General features: G+C 39.8%; 1 long non-coding RNA gene across 2 annotated transcripts; it reads right to left on the reverse strand.

The window, feature by feature from the left end:
- Positions 1-75: 75 nt before the first annotated feature.
- On the reverse strand, positions 76-25,907 carry LOC116668130. 2 transcript variants are annotated; one of them, XR_004325204.1, is made up of 6 exons: positions 25,847-25,907; positions 10,019-10,061; positions 2,612-2,778; positions 1,248-1,451; positions 1,095-1,139; positions 76-433 (listed from the first exon to the last, which is right to left on the reverse strand). It is a non-coding gene; the product is annotated as an uncharacterized LOC116668130 (long non-coding RNA). The 2 variants fall into 2 exon arrangements; XR_004325203.1 differs by lacking the exon at positions 25,847-25,907 and having other exon boundaries at positions 10,019-15,893.
- Positions 25,908-27,005: the final 1,098 nt, after the last annotated feature.

Below are 27,005 nucleotides of genomic sequence, written 5' to 3' on the forward strand. Positions count from 1 at the left end.
AATGAGTGCCTGAAATTTGCGGTTTAATCCCAACGTAGAACGAAATCGTCCCATAAAAATAGCCATAAGAAATAATTTGTTGATGCAATGGTTTAGCCTTGTCTTTATTTTTCAGGCGCCAATCTGAAAAACCAAATGCCCATTTTGAAAAATGCCACCATTCCTGTCCTCGCCTCCCGAAGCTGCGACACGCTTGCCTATTTAGAAAGAGCTCGGCAGCCTTTGCCCTTTGCTTTCTAATGCTCGTCTTTGTAATAATAATGAAAATCCATAAAACGCGAGGGCTTCGTCTTTCTATCCACCTCCCGGCTCACCGTCAGCATGCACACGGTGCCTCAGTGTTGCTTTGCACAGGAGAGGCGCTCCGTAACTGCTGGCTGAGTAAAACCCGTGAAGCAGCACACCACTTGCTGATAAAAGATCACTCTTTCACCTGCAGGAGAACCCGGAGGCTCAAGTCAATATTTAATTAAAGAACTAACAGTTGTGCTAAACCTAATGAATTGTTGTATCTACAAATGTCATAACGTTTCTCTCTTAAGAGATCACGAAGGGACTTTGATAGCCAAAGAAGTACTTGGATCAGTAAACTATTTGGAGAACTAGAAAAATCTTAGTGCTCAGTTGGATGAATAAAACATTATAGAAATAATAAGTGGCTGGAGCCATATCCTTTCACTAAAAATATTACATTTCATAAACACATTGGGAGGGAAACAATGTGATTGTGATATTCAAATATATTCAAGACGACAATATGTTCCTTTCTTTAGCTTTCTCAGAGGACAAAGTTGCACCAGAATCATTTGGGGGGGGTACTTAAAATACTGAAATAATGATATTTGAAATATTTACATTATTTGCTCACATTTTTCAGAGGTAGTATTTTAAGAATTCAGATCTTTTGATCAGGTTTTCTGCCTAAATACTTTAGCTCTAAGCAAATTCCTCAAAACAGAAAAAGTAACATAAACCTCTCTCTTTTTTTTTTATGAGACATACAAGACTGGTTACAAGATGAATAAAACTCATAAAAGAAAATAAAACAACCAAATATCCAATTGAACAAGATAAGAATTATGATGTTATCTCACCTTTTATCATCTGTGATATGAAAATTTAAAAATCCTCCAACTTTCCTTTGAAAGAAAAATAAGCATATAAAATGTCAACAAGGCTTCTCTTCAATTTTTAACAGACTCGTAAAAAAGTAAACTGCAAAAAAACTTGAGAAACATTTTGCATACGATTTCCATAAAGTTGTTTCACTTCCGGAAAGCTCAGAATAGCAGCGCACATGTTCTGGACAGCACAGTGTAGGGAAGAGTGCCAGTGAAGAACATTGCAGATTTCAGAGTTCTCTGATCAAAAATAATGCGTTTTATGTACTTATGATTGAGTATCTCCTTAGGGTTTCAAATCGTAAATGTTGTGGAAACCACCATCACATCCTGAAAGAGAATGTAGACTTTTCAGGAACATTTCATGTCCAGTTTCCTCTAAAGTTGTATCTGTGTGTGCTAACTTCTCTGGTGTTTGGGATGGTGGCTAACCCATTATTTTCCCATGTGAGGGGAAAGCAGGGCTGACACCAGAACAAATGACATTGTTTTATCCTGGTACGAATGCAATCAATTAATCAAAAGGAAACAGAATCCAGGTTTAAATCAAATGTAAGAGGCTGGGAGCACATAATGCTTTCCTATAAACTTGCAATAACTTGTTATTTTATTTAACCTGCTTCTCAAAACCTCTACAGGAAAAGCTATTTCCACTTTTCTGAGTAGGATGGTGGCTGAACAGAGGTGAGTTCCAAGTTTGAAAGCATAATCTGAAAAAAAAAAAAACCCAAAAAACCAAAACTCTTTTCGCCCCAGGAAACACTAAACCAACATCATTTCCTCCTCTGTCGGAATCAGCTTTAAATACATCTTTTCTTACAAATATTTTGGTTATATTGTGCCATGTATATGCAAATGACTACTATGGCCACCATATTTTTTGTAAATTTCATGAAATTCTCCATGGTTTTAATTAATATTAAATATGATTAATCTATCTATGAGGAAATACTTATGCTTGGGGATAATTGTTACAGTTATTTCTTCTGTGTCCCACATAGAGTGATTTCTTCTGCACAAGAAAACCAGGATTTTGCTGTGGAAAGATGGCTCCCCCCTCCTCCTTGCGCCACCACCCATTCAGACTATGTTGATCGTCTGTTATTAACCATAAGCTGTGGCTCCCAGATGCATCACAGTCTCTTGGTTGCCACAAGTGTTTGGGGATTTGGCGGCAGAGTTCCAATGGGAGCTGGTAAGAGAAATTAAACTCCTTACTCTCAGCTGTGGAAAACACCCAACTGAAAAAGCTTAAGAAAATAGTAAAGCCAAGAAACAAAATTATTTGGTAGAAATTATGGCTGTAGGAAAGAAACAGAGGTGAAGGATAGAAAAATCTTAAAATATATTCTTAGGTAAAACGGACAAGAGACAGAAGTGGCTGTGTGTGACTGCGACTGGCTTGTTCATAATGATGGCCCTGAGTATTATGACTGAAACAATGCACACAGACATCACACATTAGCTCTCCTGTACCTACAGCCAGTTACCTGCTCAGGGTACAGTGCCTTTCACATGTGAACTCCTGGATTATCAATCATTTGTTTTCCATTAATGGAGCTCATCTTTGAACACATCTTGGCTAGAAGAACAGCTCTCTTTCTCAGTTTAGTGATAATGATTCTCCATCTTGGTCTCTCTTCCTGAACAGAGAATCCTATTAGAAGAATTTGCTTTTAGCCAGAAGACGACTTTAAAAATTAGATGTACCAGAAAGATAAACATAAAACATATTAGCATCCATCCTACTCATCCCCATGCAAGAAGATGAAAATATCAGAGCTCAAAGGATAAGGAAAAATGTACATTGTATCATTTAAAAATCTGATTAAAATTTGATAATTGGTATCTTCTTTGCACATACATTTGCCATTTTATGGAAACAGGTTTTAAGAGTCTTCTCGCCACAGGGCATGAAAAGGTGACCCTTAGAAATTCCTTGCATGAGGAATTCATGGTGGCTCTCAGACTTGGGGTGCTCTTTGAAACTTCAGAATATTCAAGGTTCAAGGTGTTAGACTATCATCCTGAAAAGAAACCATTTGACATGCAGCATGGGTCGCTCTTTAAAGAAATAGCCATAACATGAGAGGCAAATTAGTGTGTTCCAGGAGCACGAACTCCAAAAATAAAGCCAAGCGTGCTTGGAGGAGGAGTATGTAGGAACTGACACTTCCTTCTAACTCTGCAATCTTACAATGAATTGGACTTTAAGACAAATTAAAATAAGGGAGCTCCCACCTGAGATAAAGACAGATAAAGGACATCTACCTCCAAAGTAAGCTACGGGTAGGAGACTTCAATGAGTGCAGGTCAGCTACAAACACTGGTAATGATAGGAGACTATGATTTTTCTTTTGGGAGAAATGTTTCCTTTACAGCTTAATGGAGAAGTTTGAATCATCACACAACTTTAAAAAGTATTTATAAAATCCAATGATTTTTTTCAGAAATTAAAAATGGTAGAGAGAGAAACTTTAATACTGTGAACCATAACATATCTTGTAAAGTACCTGTATTTCTTGGAGATACCTTAAAGTCACAATTACTCGTATGATTTATTTTTCTGATAATCTCTGAGATCATAAGAGCAGGATTTTTTGAATGACTATTACTACTAATTATTAATTATGGCTTTTAAATTGGCTAATTAAGAATTTTGAACAAAATAATCATATTTTACCTTTTAACACCTGTACATACATATATGCACACAAAAACAAATGACAAACAAGTTATTCTAGAATGTTGTAATTACCTTAGGGCCTTCTATAGCACCCCAATAGAAAAGCTCTCACCCTCCAGAAATTCTATAATATTAAGGATACGAGTTCTTATGGCTTTGAGCCCACAGTCCTCCATCAGTGTTATCTGTGTGCACGACTGCTTGTCACAGACAACCAGAAGCTCTCAGAAGGCCTCTTTCTGAAAAGCCTCTACAGTTTTTAGACCTAAGCCACAGAACAGCAATTAGTAATGAATGAATAAATAAATGTGGATAACTTTTTCTTCTTCTAAGAGACATCAGACAAGTCTCACAATTTCCTTAAGTGGCATTTCATTTCAGGCTTATAAACGAACAGTAGCCAAAAATAACTAGCTCAAAAAGAGAGGGCCAGTATGAGAAAGTCATCGTTCCCAACAGGATGCACTTCCCCTCTATAATATTCTCAACGCTAAATTATTTTTTACTTATGTTTCATTGAAAAAAATGGAACCTAAACGTCCAAAAACAATAGAATTAGGTGGATTAAGATGTGCTTATATAATTAAATATCACACCTAAAAATCCTGTTTTGAGGAGTTTTTAATGACTTGGAGAGAAGCTTATATTTGCTTTGTAGAGAAAAAATGCATAATGTAAAATTGATTTTTGTTTAAAAAGGAAGAAAAAGAAGGTCAAAGGGAAAAACAATTATAAATCTCTTTGTAGGGGCATTTGAAGTCAGTTTTACTCTTTATATATCTTTGTAGTTTCTAAAATTTCTATTATAAGCATATAATAGTTTTATAATTGAAAAGTTACAAAATTGTCGGGGGAGAGGTTTGAATGACAAAGAAGATTTTTTAAAACTACAACCCTCCCCCCCCCCAAAAAAAAACTCTTAAAAAATTCTGCTTTTCATTAAGGAAACTCCAAAAGAGCTAAGATAGCAAATGTCAACACTATAACAGTACAGATGTTACAGAGGACTGAAGATATTAAAACTTTTTAGTTCTCTCTCTCAAAATTATTACCAAACATCCTCTATCCACATTTATTTATTCTGAAATTGGAACAGCCTACTTTTTCTAAAAGCTGTTAATAAACCTCATAATACCCTCTTACAAGAGATAGTTTATGAATTTGTATTGCCAGCTACAATTCAAGTTCTCTCTTTACCCACCTGACCAGTCGCCCTCTTCCCTTCCTCCTTTCCTTTCTTCTTTCCTTCCTCCCTCCCTCCTTTGTTTCCTCCTTTCCTGCCTGCCTTCCTTCCTTCTTTGGAATATAATTGAATGCTCTGGGCTCAGGCAGGACAGACTACTTCCCTGGTCCACCATCTACTTACTATGTGGCCTTGGGCAAATTTTTAACACACAAAATCTCAGGTTTCCTCATCAGAATTGGTTTCACAAGGACTAGATGAACAAGTCTATATAAAATGCTTGGGCTCTGTTGGATGCTCAGTGCTCATGGTCCCCCTGTGATGGATTCATCTCCACCGTGTTTCCACAACCTCTGGTAAAATGTCTGCACATAACAAGTACTACTAAAGGCATGGTTACTAAGTGAGTGGAGATAATTCTTAACAGACTAAAGTCTTCCAAGTCAGGTATTTGTCCTTCATTAATTTTGGGCAAAAGTTGTTCTGATTTTGTTCAAAGATGGATCGATCCCATGATGCAGATATATCCCAGATCTGCAGATGGATGCAGGTCTCCCAAATCTATCTTTAGGAGTGAAAGATGTGTCTGTCCCACTGCTGTGAGTGCTGCCAGCACCGCCAGCAGACAGTCCTGCACTGCTGCCACCCTGCTCTGCAGAGAATCACCTCACCTCACCCCAGGCCAGGCTCCTTCCCAGGATCAGCCTGCATCTCATGGCTGGTCCCTCCAGAGGTAAAAGGGTGGTTCTCTCTTCCATCTCTGATATTTAGCCCAGTCCCAAAGCTCCAGGAGCTTGGCCGAGGCCTCCTTTGAGGCTGCATTAAAGCCCAGCCCCCAGGCCTGCTTTCCTCCTTCCCCCTCTTCCAAAGTGGGGACCCCACATCAACTGTTCACTATCTGCATCTCAGGGTGAACTTCCTGGCAAACATATCTGTGGTACCCCTGAAGTCCGATCTTCAAAATCCACCTTTTCCTCTAGGAAAATGCCTTTCAAAAGCCTTACAGTGCCATCTGTATTTTTAAATGACTGGCTGTGTTTATTAAGCCTCCTGTAATGCAGAAACATGTCTATGAATGTTTCATGGAATGCTCCTGTGAAACTACAATTTTTCAGTGAATCCCTCTACTTCCCAGTTCCCCAGGGACAAATAAAACTTTCTGAGTCAGAGTTGGAGGTAAGCAGACTCCAAGGGAACGGTTCCCGCCTATATTTTAAAATAGTATAATTTATAATATGAAATTAAAAACAACATAAATTAGTAATTCAGTCTTGGCATTCCAATTTAATGAACTCGAAGTTTCACTGCATTATTGTTTTGTTCCACTGGACCATTCTTTTGGTGGATGAACATAAAGTTCTTCTTTATTAATAAATAAGTGTATAAAAAAATTAAAGGTGCCCTCTCTGCAATTACGTTGATGTCTCATAGGAGTGCAAGTTCAATAATTTAAAATATTATTTTTTAGCATATTCACAACCACAGTAGACAAGAAAGTGAATTTTGTGTCTTTTTAGTTTAAACTCCTTTTAAGTGCAGTGTAGCAAAGCAATTGCTCCCTAGTGGCACGTGAGAAGCACTTACTGGGAAAATTGTTATTGGATTACAGTTCTGGCAGCATTAAATGTGAAAAAAAGGACATTTCTGACATCCAAAAAGTGACCAATGATCAGAGATGTGTAACATCTACATAAGATTCAAGTTCAGTGTAAGACTTCTTGTCTACCTAAAACAAAAGTGACACACGGGATCTTAGTCCTGGTTCATTCATTACTGTTTCACAATACCTTATCTACTGTAATTTGGGATACACAGCAGATGCAAAAATCTTCTACAGATTTTTAAAAGCTCTGAAGATCTGGTAAAGTCATTTCCCTAAATGCTCATCCTTATCGAGACGTCACAGTCTCCTTAAGAGATCTTATTTGCCTCTGAAGAATGTAGGTCTGTTTGTGGAATGTCACTGCTGTGTGCAAGACTGCTATTCCCTAAATTATTTCCTTAAGTGTCTGTTACTTGAACAGCCACTGCCCTTGCTGTTTGTGCCTCTCCTGTTTGTTCCCCACCAGCTCTTGCTCATGCTTTGGCTTCTCTCCATTTTGACCCCTTTAGTTGTTGCATGCACCTTCAGCCTACTCTCAGACAGACAGTAAGCTCTGGGAGCACAAGGGTCCTGTCTGTCTTATTCCCAGCTTTACCCTCAGCACATTGCCCAGTTTCTGACATGGAGTGAGTACAGAATGCCCGTCTGCCCACTGGATGAGTATGTGGGTGAATATCTGGCTTCTACCTTCATTTCCCAGGCTAACTAGTGTCTCCCTCTTCTAACACTGTGTATATTACAACGTCAAACAGATTGTTTCTAGTCAAACAATTCATGGACTATCCCACATCTGCTCATCCCTTGGGTAGTTCTGTCATGAATTAGAACTAAAACTTAATGATTTGATGAACTCTGTATCTTTTTAATATCCAAACATAATTCTTTAAGAGTAGAATGAGAAAGAACTTCCAGATTTAGTACTATGAGAGGCAAGATATCTTAATTATCCTGCTATAAAAAATCTATATAAATATATACTAAATTCAAAAAATTTTCAACTGAGTAGGCAAGAAGGTAGAGAGAATCCCCAGGGACCAAATGTGAGTCAGAGCAAGAGTCTAGACTAGTAAGGCCTTTGAAGGTCCAAATAAAAGCACACGAAGCTGGAATAACTGAGTGGCAACTACTGTTCCCTTAGAACCAGAAGTTCAGTCTTGATGAATGTGACAAAGACAGGAGGCAAACCATAGAGGGCTCTTAACTTGGAGATTCTGATAGGACAACATCATGTAAGGCCAAGACCACAAGGGTCTTCACCCAGAGGATGGGAGAAGGAGAAGAAAGCTTGTCTTATAAGGAAATAACAGAGAAATTTATGTCTCAGTAGAGATGAAATTTTCTCCTGTTAATTCAGAAGCCAACCTTCACTCAAGTTTATCGCTCATACATATCCACACTACCTGTTTTAACCAAAAAAAAAAAAAAAAAAAATCCAGAAATTATTTTAAGAGATATTCTTGTTTGGAAGTTCCAAATTAGAAGTAACAAATATCTTTACAGAGGAAAGCCCCTCGAAACTAGATCTCAAGGCATTTCCCCAGATAAAGTTGATCAAACACAGAATTGAACAAAACAGTACAGAATGAAATAGAGATATTCATTCAAATATACTGATGGCTGCAATACATTGAAATGAACTAGGCACTCCAGTTAAATAAAAGACAAATATTGGATGATGAAGTTTTGTTTTCAAAATCCATACATATGTATTTCCAGTCTCCCCCTCCCAAAAAAAAGACCCCAAAATATAGGACTAAAAAATGCTTAAAATAAAAGGATAAAAAAGAAATACTGAACCAAAAAAAGGATTAGAATATTGTAATAATAAAATAATTTAAAGAATGAAAAGTAGATTTTAATATTAAAAGCATTACTGGATATTAAAATCATCATTAAGTAATTCAAACAGATTTACATCTGGAAGATATGAAGTTTTAAAGGTGTTCATTGCTATTAACACAGCTGAAAATATATATAAATCAAAAATAGGAAGAACTACATGAAGAAACTGATAATATGCTTTAATTGAGGGATATTTTAACACAACTTTTTTAGCAATTGCTAGATTGAGCAGACAAAAATGAATGAGAATATAGATTTGTAAAACACACATAGCAAACTTAATCTAAAATATCTATGTAAAACATAAGCACCTAGCAATTGAATTTGAAAATTGACCACCTACTAGACCATTACACAATTCTCAACAAAATCTGAAACACTTTTAAATAACTAATGAGTCAATGAATAAATCATTATGGAAATTAGAAAATAGTACAGAATAATAATAAAAATACTAAAAACTAGATATCAAAACTTAAGAAATGCAGCTAAAGTGGTCTTTAGAGGAAAAATTATAGCCTTAAAATGCTAATATTAGAAAAATACAGAGGTTTAAAATTAATAAGCTATATACATCTAAGTTTCAGAGTTTGGAAAAAGTACAAAACACACCCTAAGAAAATGGAATAATAAAAAAGATAAAAGCAGAAATTAATGAAATAGAAAACAAAAAATGAGTAAAACCTAAGATTTGTTGTTCAAAATGATTAATAAAATTTATAAAACTCAGACAAGATTGACCAGATAATTGTAAAAAATTTCAATATTTAAAAGGTGTCATTATAACAAAAGCTATTGAGTTTTAAAAGAATTTTTGAAAAAATAGCATGAATCACTCTCTGGCAATAAATTTGAGAACATCCATGAAAGAGATATAGTCCTAGGAAAATATAACCAAATCTGAGTCAAGGGAAAAAAAAAAAAAAGAGAGAGAGAGAGAGAGTGAACATACATAGTCCTTTAGCTGTTAAAGAAATTAAAACAGAGGTTAAAAATTCCCCACCAAGAAAATTTTATATTTCAAGTAATTTTACAGAATGATTATAATGAACTTTCAAGGAACACATAATTTCTGTACAAAAAATCTGGCAGAGAATAGAAGAGGAAAGAATATGCCCCCAAGTCATCTTATGAAATTTTTAGTGTAAACTGAAAAGTAACACCAGACAAGTACTGTTTGAACAAGGCAAATCACCAGCCAATCTCACATGTGAGCGTAGATGCCAAAATCTCAACACAAAACTAACAAACAGAACTTCCTTATGTATAAAAAAGAAAATATATCAAATACATTGTATGCTTATTATAGAAATACAAATGTGAGTCAACATTAGAAATTCCATTAACACGTAACTTTATTATATTTAGCAGATTAAAAGGAAAAGAAACATAAAATCTTCTCAAGATGCAGAAGCTTTTGATGATATTCAAATTTTATTCATGAAAAAATCCCTAAACAATAGAAAGAGAGAAGGGATTTTCTTAAAATGATGCAGGACATCTGCAAAAAATTCTATTACAATCTACTACAATTATGATACTTAATGGTAAAACTTTAAAATGTTTTCTTTAAAATCAATTACCTGAAAAATGCCAGCCTTCAACACTTCAATTATAGTTAAGTCTCTTATCCATGCAGTAAGACCAAAAAAAAAAAAAAAAAAAAAAAAGACAAGGATTAGAAAAGAAAAACTATAAATATAATATACTGAAAATATAGCAATATACAAAGATCTAAAAGACTATTACCCAGAAATTGTTAGCATTAATAAAAACATTTACTAAAATGCCAGCTATGAAAAGAGCTAGTTACATTTCTCTATACTGGTAATAACTAAAAATACAAAGTTTTAAAAGAATATTATTTATATTAACAGCACAGAATATAAGGGACCCGGGGATCCAATCTAACAAATCACATGCAAGAACTTTGTGGAACAAAACCTTACATCTATTCAAGGGATATTAATGAAGACCCCTAAAGTTAGAGGTGTACCATATTCAAGGCTAGGGAGACCTAATTTCATAAAGACATCAATCCCTCCCCAATTTGATCTGCAGATTCAGTGCAATGCTGACTAAATTTCCAAGGCTTTTTCCCTCATACGTAGAGGATGAGTAATGTGATTCTGAAATTCATATGGGAAAATAAGAGAACAAAAACTGTCCAAGGTGTTCCTGAAGAAGTCGGAGTGATCAGCATTATCTTATATCAAGACTTATTAGAACTAAAGTGATGAAGATATTATGGTATTGGTCAGAAACAGACAAATAGATGAGTGGATTCAATAGAGAACCCAGATACAGACCCCAAAGAATATGATATTTGATGTGTAAAAACCTGGCAATGCAATCCAATGGGGAAAGCATGGATAATTCAATAAATTAGTATGGGACTCATGGTTATAGATATGCAAAAATCCAGCCTCACAACATACACAATTTTTTGTGGCCTAATGGCTGAAATGTGAGGGGGTTAAAAAACCAAAATCTTTTGGAAGAAGTTTTGGAGAATATTTGTATGACCCTGGGATAGGATCAAAAGGACAGATCATAAAAGTAATGGCTGATAAATTTCTCTTAATTAAAATTTATAACCTTTCATCAAAAGTTAGCGTAAAGAGAAAAAAAAAGAAACCAAAAAATGGAAGCATATATTTGCAATATATATAGAAATAACAAAGGAATGAGATCCAGAATATAAAAAGAACAAATCAATAAAAAGATACATATTAAAATGATCAAAAGATTTGACTAGCATTGTATGTAGGAAGAAACATGCATAGCCCCAAGATAGTCAGCTCATTACTCATCAGATAATCAAAGTGAAACCCATCATATGATACCATTTCCTACCCAACAGATTTTAAAGGATATAAAAGCCTGACAGTATTAGATGTTTCCAGGGGCATGGGCAATTAGAACATACTGACGACAGAGTATAAATTGATGCGACCACTATTCAAACCAATTTGAGACGATTTTGGAAAGCAGTTCAACTCCTAGGCAGTGGTTCTCAAAGTGTGATCCGAGAGTTCTTCCAGGCTGTCTGCAAGTCCTCTCCTGTCCAACCACATACTTGTGCAAGACCAGATTTTTCTCAAAATCTTCAACCAAAACTACAACCCCAACAAATTGAATGAAGCACAGCTTCGAGAACTTAGTTGTTTTCCTTAAAGGCCAGACATGAAAAGATTTTTTAAAATTTAGAATAATGTCACACTTTTCATTTATTTATCTTTGTTTTAAAAAAGTCATTCTTTGTAAAAATGTTATTAGTATTAACATGTAATGAGATTATTATTAGATTTAAATAAATTAATAAAATGTAAACATTGTTGAATTTTAATTTCTAATACGACAAAAATATACAGATATAATCTACATAAACAAGGCTCTTAGGTGTCCTCAACAATTTTCCAGAGTGAAAAGGGGTCGTGAGACCAGAAAGTTTGATCACTTCTGCACTTTTTTTTGCAAGTATAAATAAGAAGACATGCACAATAATGTAGTATAGAATACATGTAGTGAAAATACATGAGATTTATCTGTAGGCACTCACATGAATGGGCTTCAGAAACATGATGTTAGATGAGAAAAGCAAATTATATCTATAGTATAAATTACTGGATCTAAACAATACAATATATTGTTCAGGGAGAAATATGTGTGTAGCAACCTACAAAAAATAAATAGGGAAATACAGGACATAAAATTTAGGATCGTGATTAACTCCTGGGAGACAGGAGGAGTATCAAGGAACTTCAAAAATGTCCGTATGTTCTATTCATGCAGCAGTGTGGTAGTTACATGGTGTTTATTTTTAGTTTCCAAACCATACTCATAGATTGCAAATATTCTTCTGTGCTTAGTATTTAATTAGAACATTTTTCATTTAAAAACAAGGCATTTGAATGAAGGAGGAGGGGGAGAAAAGGGAGAGAAAAGAAAGAGGAAGGAAGGACCAAGGCAGGCAGGCAGGCAGGCAGGCAGTATTTTTTCCTGACCTTTAATGAGGGCTAAATAAATCTATTAAATGCAGCTCCTCCAATGTTCACCAACTTTTCTGTGCGGAGGGGAGATAACCTTTTGGGGAGAGATACCACCTGCTCAGGCCTAGACTTCCTAAAATGCCGTTAAAACACCTATTTTAAAGCTCTTTCAGATAAAGAGACACATTTGTGATGGAAGAGACGCTGAGCAGATTTCCCACTAGGACTGCCCCAATCCCACATACAGTTTACAGAGCTGGACAGGTTATCGGGATCAGGGGACACGGTCTCCAAAAGGGGTGAGAGTTTTCATTTGAAACCCTGGCGTCCCTTCCCAGGACAACCGACCCCCTGGCTCCTGACCCTCACTCCAGACCTCAGGTGAGGGAAACACACCAGCCTACCAGGCTGAGCCCAGTGACCCTGCAGCGTCTCCCAGGAACAGTGCTGCCGGGGCGCGGCGCCCTCCAAAGGGGAAGCTGGGACAGAGGATAGTGGGAACCTGGGTGCAGGACTTTTCATTATTTCCTAATTGGAACAAGTGAGATTTTTCTTTTTTTTAACTACCCTTTCCATGGCTGCTTTGTGCTCTTTTAATTATATAATTAGCAACTTTGGCACTGTATTTTGCCACTTTTTAATTGTGTTTCTAAGTATAATTGGGGAAACAAAGAAATATACCTAGGAAAAGGAAAATGGAAAATTAAGGGGGAAAATGTTTTTTTAAAATACTGCACTATTTAGACTTAACACTCGCGCCAGCAACTATTCCTAACGGTAGCTCCAGGGACTGGCGGGGATCTGGAGACACACTTCCTGTCGCAATATCATCGTTTTGTATACTAGGAATCAAAGACGTAGGGAAATGCTAGACCCCTTCTTGAGTTTGTGAAATACCAGCAGTGTCAGCTCACCCTCTAATCCACTTTTTCAAATACCCAGCATACTTGTAGCACAATGATTTATTGAGAAATTAATGTGGCAGAATAACCACACTGAAAATTAACTGTGCCTTACAGGCTTACTATGAACTGTTGGGAACCTATTTTTTTCCCCAATGCTTTTTAAAAGGGGGCAGCCAAGGCTGTAGAATTTGGTGGTTTTAGCCTCCCAGAGTTGAGAGGTCTTTGCCAAACTAAGACTCTGTGAGGGTTTGTTTGAAAACAGAAGAAAACGAGATTCTGTCCTGCTCAAGGTGTGAAGATTGAAGATGGGACAGGAACAGTAAGTACAGAGGCCTTGGAAGTCATGGGGGGTGGGTCTCCAGGCTGTGAGAATAGAAGAGGTGGACGTCATGGGCAAAGGATGTGGTAGTCTTGGACTGTCACGATTATTGTGCATTTCAGCAGTGATCACGATGCACTGAAAGCAAGAGGGTTAAAGACTCCTCCACCCTCCACAGTTTCTTAAGTTCTTGGTTGTGTAAACTCCGGGATTCTTACACAATCCTCAGACAGAGAGGGACCCCAGAAGATTAACTGAGATTGGATTTCCCAACAACTCTATTGAGTGGACAAGGAGATAGGGAGGAGGGGCGAGGTTAGGTTTAACCTGATTTAAGAAATCACCCTTCACAGAGCACATTTGCCCTACAGAGCCTGGGAGTCGGGGGGTTGAGCTCATTTCTTGTTGCACAGCACAGGACGTTAGAGCCAAATGGTCAAGACTGTGGTTTTGGAGGCAGACAGCTTGGTCCTTGCTCTGCCTCTTACCTCCTCAGTCTCTGAAAGCTAAGGTTTTCTCACCTATGAAAAGGGGAGTCTGCCAGCCTGGGTCTCGCCTCACAGATAATTGGGAAGACCCCATCTAATAGCTTCACAGGGCTTCGCATATTAAAGATGTTCAGTGAGTACTAGGCACCATTTTAATTATGATGCCCCTCTTGACTAAGCGTCTAAAGCGGGCCGGACCTGTGCTAGTGTCTTTCACCCACATGCTCCCACCAAATCCTTCAGGCCTCCCTGAAGGGTGGATTACACAGATTAGGAAACTGAAGGCTCAAAAAAGTTAAGTGTCTGCCCATGTCCACAAGGAGTAGATGGTTAAGCCTGGCCTGAGACATGGTTACTCTTTTCTCTGATAATTTTAGAAGAATTATAATCTTAAATTCTTCCTTCCTGATTATGATGTTGTATTAACAATAGCTAGCAAATAACTGGGTAACTTCCACGTGCCTGGCTCTAGACTGGGAATTTAACTTCTAGTTCATCATTTTCATCTCACAATAAACCAATGTAATAGTTACTCTATCTCCATTTTATGGATGAAAAAACTTAAGGAGTCATGGAGAAGCACAGTGTCATGCAAGAATTGTAGCTAAAATTGCAATCTGCCTGAATTCAAAGACTTCGCTCCCTCCCTCCCCCATTATAATTCACTAGCTCACATGGCCCAGGGTTTCCACTCCCAGGCATTTACCTAAGAGGAGTGAAAGTACACATCCACCCAGACTTGCACAATACTTACGATTTTAGCCACATTGCTCACAATATTCAAACTTGGGAAACAACCTAATTGTCCATCAACTGGTGACTGGATCAACCAAATGTGGTATGTTTATACAATGAAATACTACTTGGTGGTAAAAAGGAACACATTACTGTTGTATGCTCTGACAGGGACAAATCTCAAAAGAATTAGGCTTAGTGAAAGAAGCCAGCACTGGAAGACACATATATAATTCAATTTATGTCAAATGGCCAGAAAGAGAAAAATATACAGAGATAGAAAGTACATTATGGCTGCCTGGGGCAGGGGCTGAGATAAAAACGTGGCTGCTGCTTCTGCAGATAAAGTCTCAAAATGAGCTAGACCTTTCTTACACCACCCAAAGCAGCAGTGTGCCATGGGCATGCTGGCTCGTCTCTTCAGGTGGAAGGCATGGCGGTCCTGCCTTGGTTTCTTTTCCCTGAAGTATGTCAATCAGTCATTGCTCCATGGGAATAAAATTAAGGGAATGAGAGGACAAAATTTGACTTCCTTTTAAATAAAATACCATAGTTAGAAAACAAATTCTATACCTTTAGTAGATGTAAAAGAGCTAAAAGAATCTGATTTCAGCAACTGATTCGAATAAAGTCATGTTTCCTCTGGCTTCTTCTAGCAAGTTCCCTCCATTCTTTCTGTTATAGAAATTATAGAGAAAATGAAGTGTACCAAGGAAAAAAGAGATCTGTGTCTGTCTGGTGGGTGTGTGAGTATGTGTGTGCATTGGAAGGAGTGAAAGATTGCCCAGGCTGAAGAAAGCGTGTTGATATTCGTCCATAAAGAAGCCTAAATTAATTCCACACCAACTAAGACATTACATCCAGAGGCCCAACTGGGTAAAATTACAGCTAGAATTCAATAGATATTAAATAACAATAATAAAATAATTGGCAGCTTTAGATTTTAATGAGGGGTCATTAGTTGCTCTTCCTATCAATATAATGGGCCATAAAGATGAGCTCTTGCCCAGTTATAGTTATTAAAGACCACTATTTTTTTTTCTCCTAAAAATACAATGCCTGAAGATGCTGTATGGAGATTCCAATTTGGTTCATGACATCCTGACACCTTGGCTGAGAAAGCCAACAGGGACATTCTGCATTTTGCGCTTTCAGACCTGACCCTGGCATGGCCTTGCCACATGTCACATCTTGAAGATTCATCTCCTTATCACTTTTCCATAAGCCTCAAAGAAAGTTTACCTGGATAAGTGCCACTTCTTGGTCTTACACTTAACATCTAGTAAGGAGACCAAAAAAAAAAAAAAAAAGATATGATTGGGAAAACAGAGAAAAGGCACGTTGAAGGTGAAGGGCCAAACTGACATTCTAGGTCAAAGGCCCATGCCTTGGGTGCTGGTTGAAACTCATCTGGAGAAGCACGCAGACGGCAGTCTTTCTGAGAGGGTAAGAACAATGGTTAGAAGCTCGGCAAACATCTTATAGGAAAAACAAAGTTAAAGCCCAGATCATGAACTCAAAAGCCTTCTAGGAGACTAGCATGAACTAAAGGTGAGCAGAGCAGGCCAGGGATGGTGAACAGTTTTCACTGCCTTGAGGAATTAGTCTTGCTGCAATTTTTCTTGCAAATGTTGACTTGGTTCTTCTTTCTCCACCCATCCTTTGACAGCAAAATGGGTTCAAGAAATATTAACTCTTTTCTTAAGAAAAATAAAAGTGTAAGCAGGATGCGGACTCACTGAGCGGGATTTGAGAGGAGGAGACTCCCTGCCCAGTGGAGCGTGGTTACTTGGACAGTGGGTAAAGCCCTTCAGAGAGCATCCTCATCCAGGGAAGATGGGGTTCTACCATTTTACACAAAAATCTCCCAACTTTTATTTTTTTTATTTTTTAAACATGTTTTATTGAGTTATAGTAATTTTACAATGTGTCAAGTTCCAGTGTAGAGCACAATTGTTCAGTTACACATGAGCATGCATATATTCATTGCCACATTTTTTCACTGTGAGCTACCACGAGATCTTGTATATATTTCCCTGTGCTATACAGTATAATCTAAAAATCCCCCAGCTTTTAAATATTAGCTATATTATAATTAAAAAGGAAAACACCTCTGTGAAGGTAAGTGACGTGAATCCCATCTGTGGGACACTTGGCCACAGGCATCCATGACAGATCTGAAAACGGACTATAAGAGAGAAAATTCAGAGCCATTCATGAAAGAGGGCCTGGTGAGGTGGAGTGGACTTGCTCTGGAGCCCTCCAGAAGAGAGAAGGGGCCCGATGAATGAAAGTCACTGCATGGAGTATCTCAGTGCCTCAAGAGGAAAACAGTCTTCAGAGAGAATTTCCAGGAGCAAAGTGGTTAATTCTGTGAGTCATCTTGACTGGGCTAAGGGACGCCCATATAGCAGGTAAAACATTATTTCTGGATGTGTCCGTGAGCGTGTGTCTGGAAGAGGCTGGCACTGAGTCAGTAGACTAAGGTCACACTCACAGAGACAGGGGAGAACCATCTAATGCTCTGAGGGGCTGAATAGAACAAAAAGACAGAGGAAGGTGAATTCCTTCTCTCTGCTTGAGGGGAGGCAACTGTCCTCTCCTGCCCTTGATATTGGCCTCCTGGTTCTGGAATTTTTCAGACTCAGAGCGGAATTTACATCACCAGCCCTGGATTCTCAGGCCTTCCAACTTGGGGCCCCATTACATCACTGGTTCCCCTGGTTCTCTAGCTGGCAGACAGCAAATTGTGGGACTTCTCAGCCTCCATAATCATGTAAGCCAATTCCTATAATAAATCTCTTCAAATAATATACAACTAGCCTATTGGTTCTTTCCCTGGAGAACCCTGTGCAGCACACAGCCCACTGTTGGCCTCTAGCGGAGTGGTCCTCAGTCAGAGATGCGCTGAAGGACTGCTTCTTGGTTCCTCTCTGAGATCCCTAAGATCTCCTTTAACCAGGAAAGTCAGTGACTTTCACCCAGACTCTCAGCAGTTAAACAAAGGAAATCACATACCATGCATACACTAACTTCAGTTGCTTCATATTTACAACTTATTTACTCAATGTTGATTCAATTTGAGTAATAATTATGTGTTTATCAGCTTTGAATTAAGACTGCCTGAATTTGAGTTGCAGCTTTATCTGTGTCAATTCTGTAACCTGATCAAGGTATTTAAGTCCTATGAGACTAAGCTCACCCACCTGCAAGGTGGTTTTGGTAGCAGTACCCCTCTCCCAGCACTACTGGGTAGATTATGCTAAGTGATGGATATAAAATGTTTCAAACAATGCCTATTACATAGTAATCGCTTGATCAGTCCGGAGAAGCACACAGATGGACTAAGTGTTTGTTTTTGAGAGGGTGAGAACAGTAGTGGAGGGTTTGGCAAACACGCGTCGTGAGAGAGGCCAGCACCAGCGGGAGCCACAGTGGCAGTCATGTGATGCTGCGGGGAGTGGCAGAAAAATGTTACAGGTGTAGATACTGTAACATGACTGTGACCGTGTCTGACTTCGTCACTGTATTCCTAGTGCCAGCCCAGCAGGTTGTTGAAATCAGTTTCTAAACGAGGGGTGGGTCAGCAGAATCTCCTTACAAACCTAAGTCTGATGGGGAGAACGGGGGACGTAACCATGGTGTGCTTGGGCTTGTGTATAAACAGCTCGTGTTTGCCTGATTTCACCTGCAATTTACCAGATTCTTCACATTCCTGATAAACACATCTGAAAACGTCAAAAATTGTTATTTTTTGTGGACATCTATGAAACATATTCTTCTGTGAAGTCTATTTGAAAAAATATAAGTGCCAGCTTCAGACCTGATGAGAGTGAGCCGGCTGGGCCCGTTCACTCACAATGAGTGAGGCTCACAGGCACCTCTTCACTAAACCACAAGTCACCCGGGTGGCAACAAAAACTCATAAAGCCCAGTAAAGGCTCATCAACTGATCAGGACGAACACCCGGCCAATCAGAACGGACATCCGTCATGAACAGCCAGGAGAGATAAACTGATGGATACTGGCTGAATATCAGCTCCATGAATTAGAGGCCTGACTCCTTGAGTCGTTCCTTTACAAAAAGCCATAATCTTCAGTGTCAGGTGCTCAAATGCCAAAGCGCTTTGCTTAATCATACATACTTAAGTGATTGTAGAGTGCCGCAGTAACACATCAAATACAATACCCCGTGAACACACTACCACCATTATATTTTTATCTGAGCAGGTTATTGGGCTGAACTGATGCCCTGGCCAAGCAACTGTCCCAAGATATGAAAATGTAGACTCTGTTTTGCTTGGGGGATGTTTGTAATCCCGACCTGGGGTTCTCCACGTCCAGTCCAAGAGACACTAGCTAAGAAGAGCAGAGCCTTCTGTTTGCCCTCAGTAGATCCGGAGTGTCCTGTACTTTTTAAAGTACTTTGTTAGGACTTAAATCAACGCTCTAATTGTAGACATGAGGAAAGAACATTGGAAACCAATGCCAAGACCAAATGGAGAGAGCTGCTTCTTCTCATGAGCTAAGAGAGTTATATAAACTGCTCAGATCTGCTGCCTTCAGTAATGTTGAGGTGCTTAAGGCAAATGCGAGCATCACTTTTCCCTCTGCTCCCCTCAACATCTGGGTTAGCAACACTTAAAAAAATTTTTGGAAAACCAACAGGATAGTTATGAGTAACACAGAGGAAGAGATCCATGGCATCAGGAGAGTTAAACTGGACAGTTCTTACCACGAATAGATGTTCAGTTGGGGCCATTAATATCAATTGAGATATTGTCAACATTGTTCTCTGTTTACCCAAACCTTCACTGACCAGGCTCAAGATCTATGTTGCAGACAGGACTAAATTACAGGGCACTTAACATTCTCTACTTGTATCTACTTTGAAAATAAACTTAGGTTTTAGAAAATTAAATCACTGCTAACCAGCATTTCATAAAATTTTGTCCTCAGACCACTGATGTCAGAATCCCCTGATTGTTAAAAAATGTCAATCCAAAAACCTCAACCAAAATCTGTTCATCAACGATGGACTTTATCTCAGCAATTTTTGTATTCCTGACTTCCTACATGTTACTTAGTCTATAGTAAGTGCTCAACAAGTTTGTTGAATAACATGATTTATTAATTAATGAGATCCTGGGATGGATAAATTTGTTGGGATTAAATTAACCAGGGATTTGCTTTTCTCTTTCTTCCCACTGATCTTCAGTTGGCAGAACTAAGATAGTTGGAAAAATACAAGTCAAAACATTTTCTACAGTTCCCTTTAGGCTTCCAACTTTCCATCAAGTCAGTAATCTTTAAGAGATGAAGTTAGTCTTGGAGCAGTTCTATGCTGGCTAAAACTCAAAAGAACCTAAATGGTCTAGAATTAAAGCTTAAATCACAGAAAAATAAGAAAATATTCAACATCTGATGAAGAATGGGGGAAGCAAGCTTTGGAGGAAATGCAGAAATGGAAGTACAAGGTGAAGAGGCAAGCAGTTGACAAATGTGTATGTCACAGGCATGTCCACAGCTGTCGTGGGGAAGTGGTGAGGGCTTCCCATTGAATGAGTAGATGATAACCAACGTGGTATGGTTTGGGTACCCCTCAGAAACTCCAAAAGCATCCCTTCCAGCAGCCTTTCTTACTCAAGCATGAAGAATCAGGTTATCAGAATACCTATTCAGCAATTCCCATCCTAGGTCCCACAAACCTTACTCAGTTTAATGTGACATGCTGGGTTAAATCAAGTTTCTGCTGAATGCCATCTTAGAATCCTCCTTACTCCAAAGGGCATAGTAACACACCTCCAAGAGCCAGCAAGTAAAACTCTGTGTGTGTGTGGAGATAAGAGGTTGGCTTGCTCAATTAAGAAACCCAAGAAGGGGTATGCCAAGAAGGTTGATAAGGCAGTAGAGTGGGGGAGCATCAGGCACCCCAAAGCACAAGTAAGCTGGTGGCTGCTATTATGAATGTCACTTACTGCATAATGTCACTGGTTTTAGAACAAGCACTTCTTGTGAATGTCATTGCTGATGCCCCTGGGAGGCAGTGCATAACACTGGTCCACATTCTTATTCTGAGCTTCCTAATTTCAGCAAAATATCCTGTATGTCCCCTCAAAAAAAAAAAAAAAAAAAAAAGAAAGAAAGAAAGAAAAAGAAAAAGAAAAGGAGGCTTGCTAGCTCTTGGGAGTGTGTTGACAACAGCTCCCACTAAAGACAATAGTGGACTATGAAGAACCTGATCATGTATTATCTGGAAAAAGATTATTTAAGCATAGCTCCCTCTCCCTGTGGGGCGGCCTGTGCTGGTTTTTCTCTTCTTGTATTTCCTTTTCTCCCAGAGCTCCACAGTTTGACTCCTCCAGGTCATTAAACACATGAAGAGAGCCAAGAAAGTTGGACATTTGCTGTGGGTGATAATGTATTTGAAAGGATTGGAACACTGCCCTAGGTGGGTCCTCTCCCCCATGCATAGACAGGGGAGCATGCCAAGTGCAAGAAGACCCAAGGGCGGGCCATGTTCAGGAGCACTGACTTAAAAGCTCTTTAATATTTTGAAAAAGAAAAGCCAAAATTTGTCTATTTTAGCTCTGTGTCCCATCTCATCAAGGTCCAAGAACTTGAACTGGATCATAAAAGAAATGAAACTCACCAGTGTTGGAGGATGAGAGGATGAGAGAAACAGTGTCAGGAGACATGTGCACTGACGTGGCCAGCAAACCACCTTCCAGTCCTGAACCCTGGTCCTTCACTCCCTTCTCTGGGCGAGGCAGGGGAAGGCTGTCCCTCCATCCCAGAAGTCTTCCACACCACACAGGAGCAATTTTCCTTCCTCCCCAGTATTGCTCAGCCTTCCTCTGCTCTGACTTGACCTTGCTTTCAGTCTCAGCAAACCCATTATGCCTGCTCTTCTTCCTACCTTCACCCTGTACTATGTACATCTCTCCTGTGTGAGGAAAGGCTTATCGAGATGGTTCCAAGCTAGGTTTGATGAGGAAGAAGCAGGGTCATGTCTATAGGAATAGATGTTGTTGAGGTGGGAAACCACATGAAAAGACTTGCAGGACCCACAGGCAGGGTCACTACTTTCCTGCCAGTACCATCTGGTTCCCTGGCCCGGCAGCATTATCTTGCCTTTTGCCTCTATAAAACAGCTTGCTTCTAGGAAAGTGAAGCTTACCCCTAAGATTCTATTGGTTCCCTGAGCTCACTCCTGATTGGTCCATTTCAATCAATCCTGATTGGTCCATTTCTAAAAAGCTCATTCCTGATTAGTCAACTTTGTTACACCTTATTTGCATATGATGTTGCAAAGTCTAGACTGGCAGCCTATAAAAGCCTGTGTAAACCTACAGACAGGGTCCAGAGCTTGGAGTGTTAACTCCTCTAGGCCCATCAGCATAATAAACCTGAGTTCTCCAACTCTCCAAGTGCTGCTTGCTCTCTCGCCAGGATCCAGGTTGCTGTAACACTGGGCTGCAACACTGAGTTGTAACACACTTTGCTGCAACATTGTCATCATCCATAGTTATGGACACTCTTCTCTTAGTACAGCTCCTAACAATTTACTCCTCTCCTCAAGCCTTCTTTTTCTTTTAAGTATTTATCAAGCTGTTTTGACTACAGTCCATGTAATGTGCAGGCTGTGAAAAAGCTAGCTGTTTGCAAACTGCTTAAGCACATTAGAAAATCTAGAATTGAACCTCTGTTGATTTTTCCCAGAACGGGGCTAGCACCCTGACTTATGAAAAAAAATAGCATGAACTTTTATAAATTGAAGTTGTTTGCAACAAATCTCTGTCAAAGTAGGAATTATACAAGCAACTGAAAGTAACACGTATTGAGCATTTCCTACCTGCTGGACACTTACATACCTCATTGTTGTCTCTTCAATGAAACTCTCCCTGAGGTATTATCCTCTCTTTATGGACAGGAACACTGAGGCTTGGAGTGCATGGTGGATGGAATGAGGACTCAGACACACGCCTGTGTCACTCATACTGCCACGACGTGGGTGGAGCGATTAAACAGGGTCTCTCTGATGCTATGGCTTGTGCTCTTACCCCCACCCTCTAACACCTTCTTATTTAAGCTCCCTCCCTGGATTCCCATCACACATGCGACGTGGTCCCTTTTCAGCTTGGCTTCCACCCGCCTCTCTACCCTCATGGTGCCCCAATCCAGACCCACACCCAGCTACGTGTAGTTTTCTGAATAGGAAATGCTGATTCATAGCCCTGTATCTTTGAGAGGCTATTCTTTCTACCAAGACAACTTTTCTCCAAACGTACCTGGAAAACTCCTCATCTTCAACAGTCAGTTCATGGGCTCCTTACCCTGTCCAACTCTATCTACCCTAACCTCCCCACCACCAGGGAACTAGGTCATTTCTTTATGGTGTCTCCATATTTACATATGTACTTCATTATTCATGAGATTATGACTCTTCTGGGTTATCATCCCAATAACATCATCCCCAGGGACTGGCACAGTCTGATGCACAGTAAGACTTCAGTAAGAATCTGTTGGATGAATACATGATTCTGTACCCTAGAGCCCAAAGAACTGACCTCTAGCAACCTTTCAAGTTCAAGTGTACAGTATATCATGCTTTGTAGCTGTTGATGGCTTGCTTAGTTTTCATTATTCCCTGCAACTCTGCTTTCTGTTTTCTCAGTTCTGTTATCAGCCGGCAGTCTCAGTTAGTGCTGACCTCATGGTTTTTGCTTCCGTGGCCTCAGTCCACTTCCTGACATGCTCCTAGCAGAGCGGGGCTCCCTTCTCAGCCTCCCTGATGTCGGCTGTTGCTATTCTGCTTCCTTACTTTCATGGCAGATGCAAACGCCCAGCACTGGTGTGGCAACAATTTAAATTCTCCCCCTAACTCTCCAGTTTTAACAATGCCAGGAAAACCAATCCAACAGAAAGAAAGAAAAAAAAAAAAAGAGAGAGAGAGAGAGAGAGAGACTGTTCATGCAGATGATTTGCAGCAAGAGATATAAGCAAGCCATTCCCAGCTGGAAACAAATGTTCCCAGCTTTGGGTCCATCACCTCCTGCCCCAGGTTAACAGGGACCCTCGTTGAGCAATCAGGTTCTCCATCCCAAAGTGCAGCCGAGCGTCATGGCCCAGCTCATCTCCTTCCCGGCAGATAAAACATTCTTTTGCCTCTAATTAAAAAGATTAATAAAGGAATAGGACACATCAGGCTCACATCAATCATTGCCCATGTGGTTCTTATTACTGTAATTAAAACTTATCTTTCCCAAATTTCGGGATGAAAGTGTCATGATCTACAATTGAAAACACATTGTAGGTTTTACATTTTCCAGCTTCATTTCATTTTCCCTCTTTACAAAAAGAGTGGCAAAGCAATCTTCTTATGGCTGATAGGTTTAGAGGTGTCCTTAATAGCAATCCATCAGCAAAATGCACTTTTTTATTTCTTGAAACACCCTGAAAGAGGTGCATTTCCTTTTTGTATTCCAAATGAATGATTGCTTATTTTAATAATTCCTATGCTTGCCTTTTCTTTTTGTTCAGCTATCAGTGCCCTTGAAAATTCTGATACGAAAGGCATTTTTAATGACAAGTTAAAATTTTGCTAAAGACTCCACTATCACACTTGGGCTAGAAGACAAACTTAAAGCTTAAAGAATTTATATCTCCCAGAATGCATGAGCTGCCCAAAATGGACACAAAACACCAACATGCCCTGGCCCCTGGGTTCACCTGGAAACGTGTGCGATTCTGGGGACACTGAATCCTTTTGTATAATCTGAAGGAGTGGAGTCAACCCTGGGTCAGTTTCTGGGGGATTAGCAACTCAATTTCAACGCAATCAAATTTTATTAAGAACCCACAGGTCAACCAGGCACCACGGGCTTACGCGTATATTAGGCTGCAGCCAGAGTGGAAACGGCTGGAGATGTTGGTGGTGGTTCAGAGAGTTCATAATTTACATTCTCTTTCTGCGTATGAAGCCTCCAACCAAAAATGATTCTCCTGGAAGGCCAGCGGATTCCCAAGGTTCCTGGTTTTCTCTGTGCCAGGATGCATCCTCTCCCTTCTCTGAAACTACAGTTCTTACTGGATTCTTCCTCTCCCCAACTCTCCCCGACCCTGGGCGCTGGAAGCCTCCATTGGTTGAAATGTAGGAGCACTGCCTTTTCTCCCTGCTCTCAGCCTTCTGACCCAGGGCTCTATCTTCTCTCTGTTTCTCTTATCTGTGTCAAAGCAGGGGGCTTGTAACATTCTTTGCACATCTCACATCTGCACAGTTCAAAGCAGGAGCCTGCAGCCTCAGTGTTTCTTCTTATCTATCAAGGCTTTCCTGTGTGAACGAGGGCCTGAGCAGCCTCATATACATGGCTCCCTCACAGCTCAGCTTAACACGCTTCGAGACAGGGCTGATCGCCTCTGTGTTCTTGTTTCTGACCTCCACAAGAAAGTGCATACGACTCCAACTGGCAGACAGTCTACTACTTAAAAATCTGATTGTTTTCAGCTTATTGAAATCTAGCCCCACCAGGGTCCACTGCATTGGACCCAGGTCCTTGCCCACCGGGACTTCATGGTCTGTTCCAAGACATTCACATCTGTGTAGAGCCCCATTCCCAGACCAAGGACTACTTCCTTCCCTAACATGGTGTGCCAGGCATTATTCCCACCATCGAAGTGGCACTGAACACAGTGTTCTTTGCATCTTAGCTCTTTTGATTCAATTCTTTCTCCTCTAGACTATGAGTCCCTAGAGGCTGAGAGATTTGTCTTTTCTCCTTTTGGTGCCCAGCACCTCTCATAACCTTCCCGCATTGCAAGTACTCAAAGAATGTTCATAAGGACGACGCCTTTCAGAGATTCCCACAACGGGTAGAGTCAGAGTGTCACAGGGTCGGGCTCAGCAGGGGGACAGCATGCGCATGGAAATGCTTGTCATTATGGATAATTAATACCTTTCTGCCAAGCCTACCTGTATTAGAGGCTGTCATCTCGGCCCCCCTTGGATTTCTCAAAAGCCGGTCATCTGTGCTCAGAACCTCTCTCGCCTGTGCGAATGTACTCAGGCAACAGGGCAAGGCGCGCGGTGGAGCGGGGGGGGGGGGGGCAGTGGTGCGTCAGTGTTACGGTGCGTCTTTGCCAAAGAAATAATCTTCATTTACTTAAACAGTGCTTAGAAAAGTGCAATGCAGACAGCAGGCAGCTGCACTTACAGGATGGAATCTTAAAGGATCAAATTAAAATGTTCATAAGGGCAGTCAACCTCTACAGCTTTCTGAAGAGCTCTCTGTGGGTGGAGTCTGTCCTGGATGCCCTCTGCTGAACACATAGGACATGGCCCGAACCCCGGGACAGAGCGCCAAACGCTGGAATGGCTCAGGATTAGGGCTGCCTAGTTTGGGTCCAGGGCTATAGGAAGGACTGATCTACATCCTGAAAGGAGAAGCATAGACCAATGTGCAGAAAGAGAGAAAAAACATAGAAGAGAATCTATAGCACCAAATAGCATAGACACCATAGTGTCAAATACTGAAAATGCTCGGAGTATATTCTTAAAAACACTCAGTTTGTGTTAACTTATCACCCACCGACACCCCTAAAGTCCTTTAGTGAGGAACTTGCCTATATTGAAAGTTAAATTTTCCGAGGGAGAGCCATACATTTCAAATATTGTAGATCTACAAACATTTTCAATGAAATCCAGTGAAAACATATCATTTGAGACAACAGATATTTTCCACATTTTTCCTTTGTTCCTCTTGGATACTTTTCTAACTTGTGTTTGGTTTCATCATTTTTAGGACCAGAAACATTATCAGTGGGACAGCTAGAGCACCAGCCCAACAGAACACTCCGAAACAAGCAACAGAAGCACACTGTTTGGGCTGCAGATCCTTTTTTTGCTTTTCCATATGTTGGTCTACATGGAGCTAGTGATAAGGCAGAGTGTCTGTCACCCCGACAGCTAGTCTGGAGGCTCTTGTAGGGAAAAAAAAAGCAACACAACACATTGGTTGGAAATGGAAATGGACGTTTGGATGAAATGTTTTGTAGGTAAGGGGCTTGCTTTCCAACTAGTCTGCAAAATCCTTGAGACAGAGCCATGTACCTATCATCCATAATGCATGGTT

Source organism: Camelus ferus, chromosome 13 (assembly GCF_009834535.1).
Source record: "Camelus ferus isolate YT-003-E chromosome 13, BCGSAC_Cfer_1.0, whole genome shotgun sequence".
Taxonomy (NCBI): domain Eukaryota; kingdom Metazoa; phylum Chordata; class Mammalia; order Artiodactyla; family Camelidae; genus Camelus; species Camelus ferus.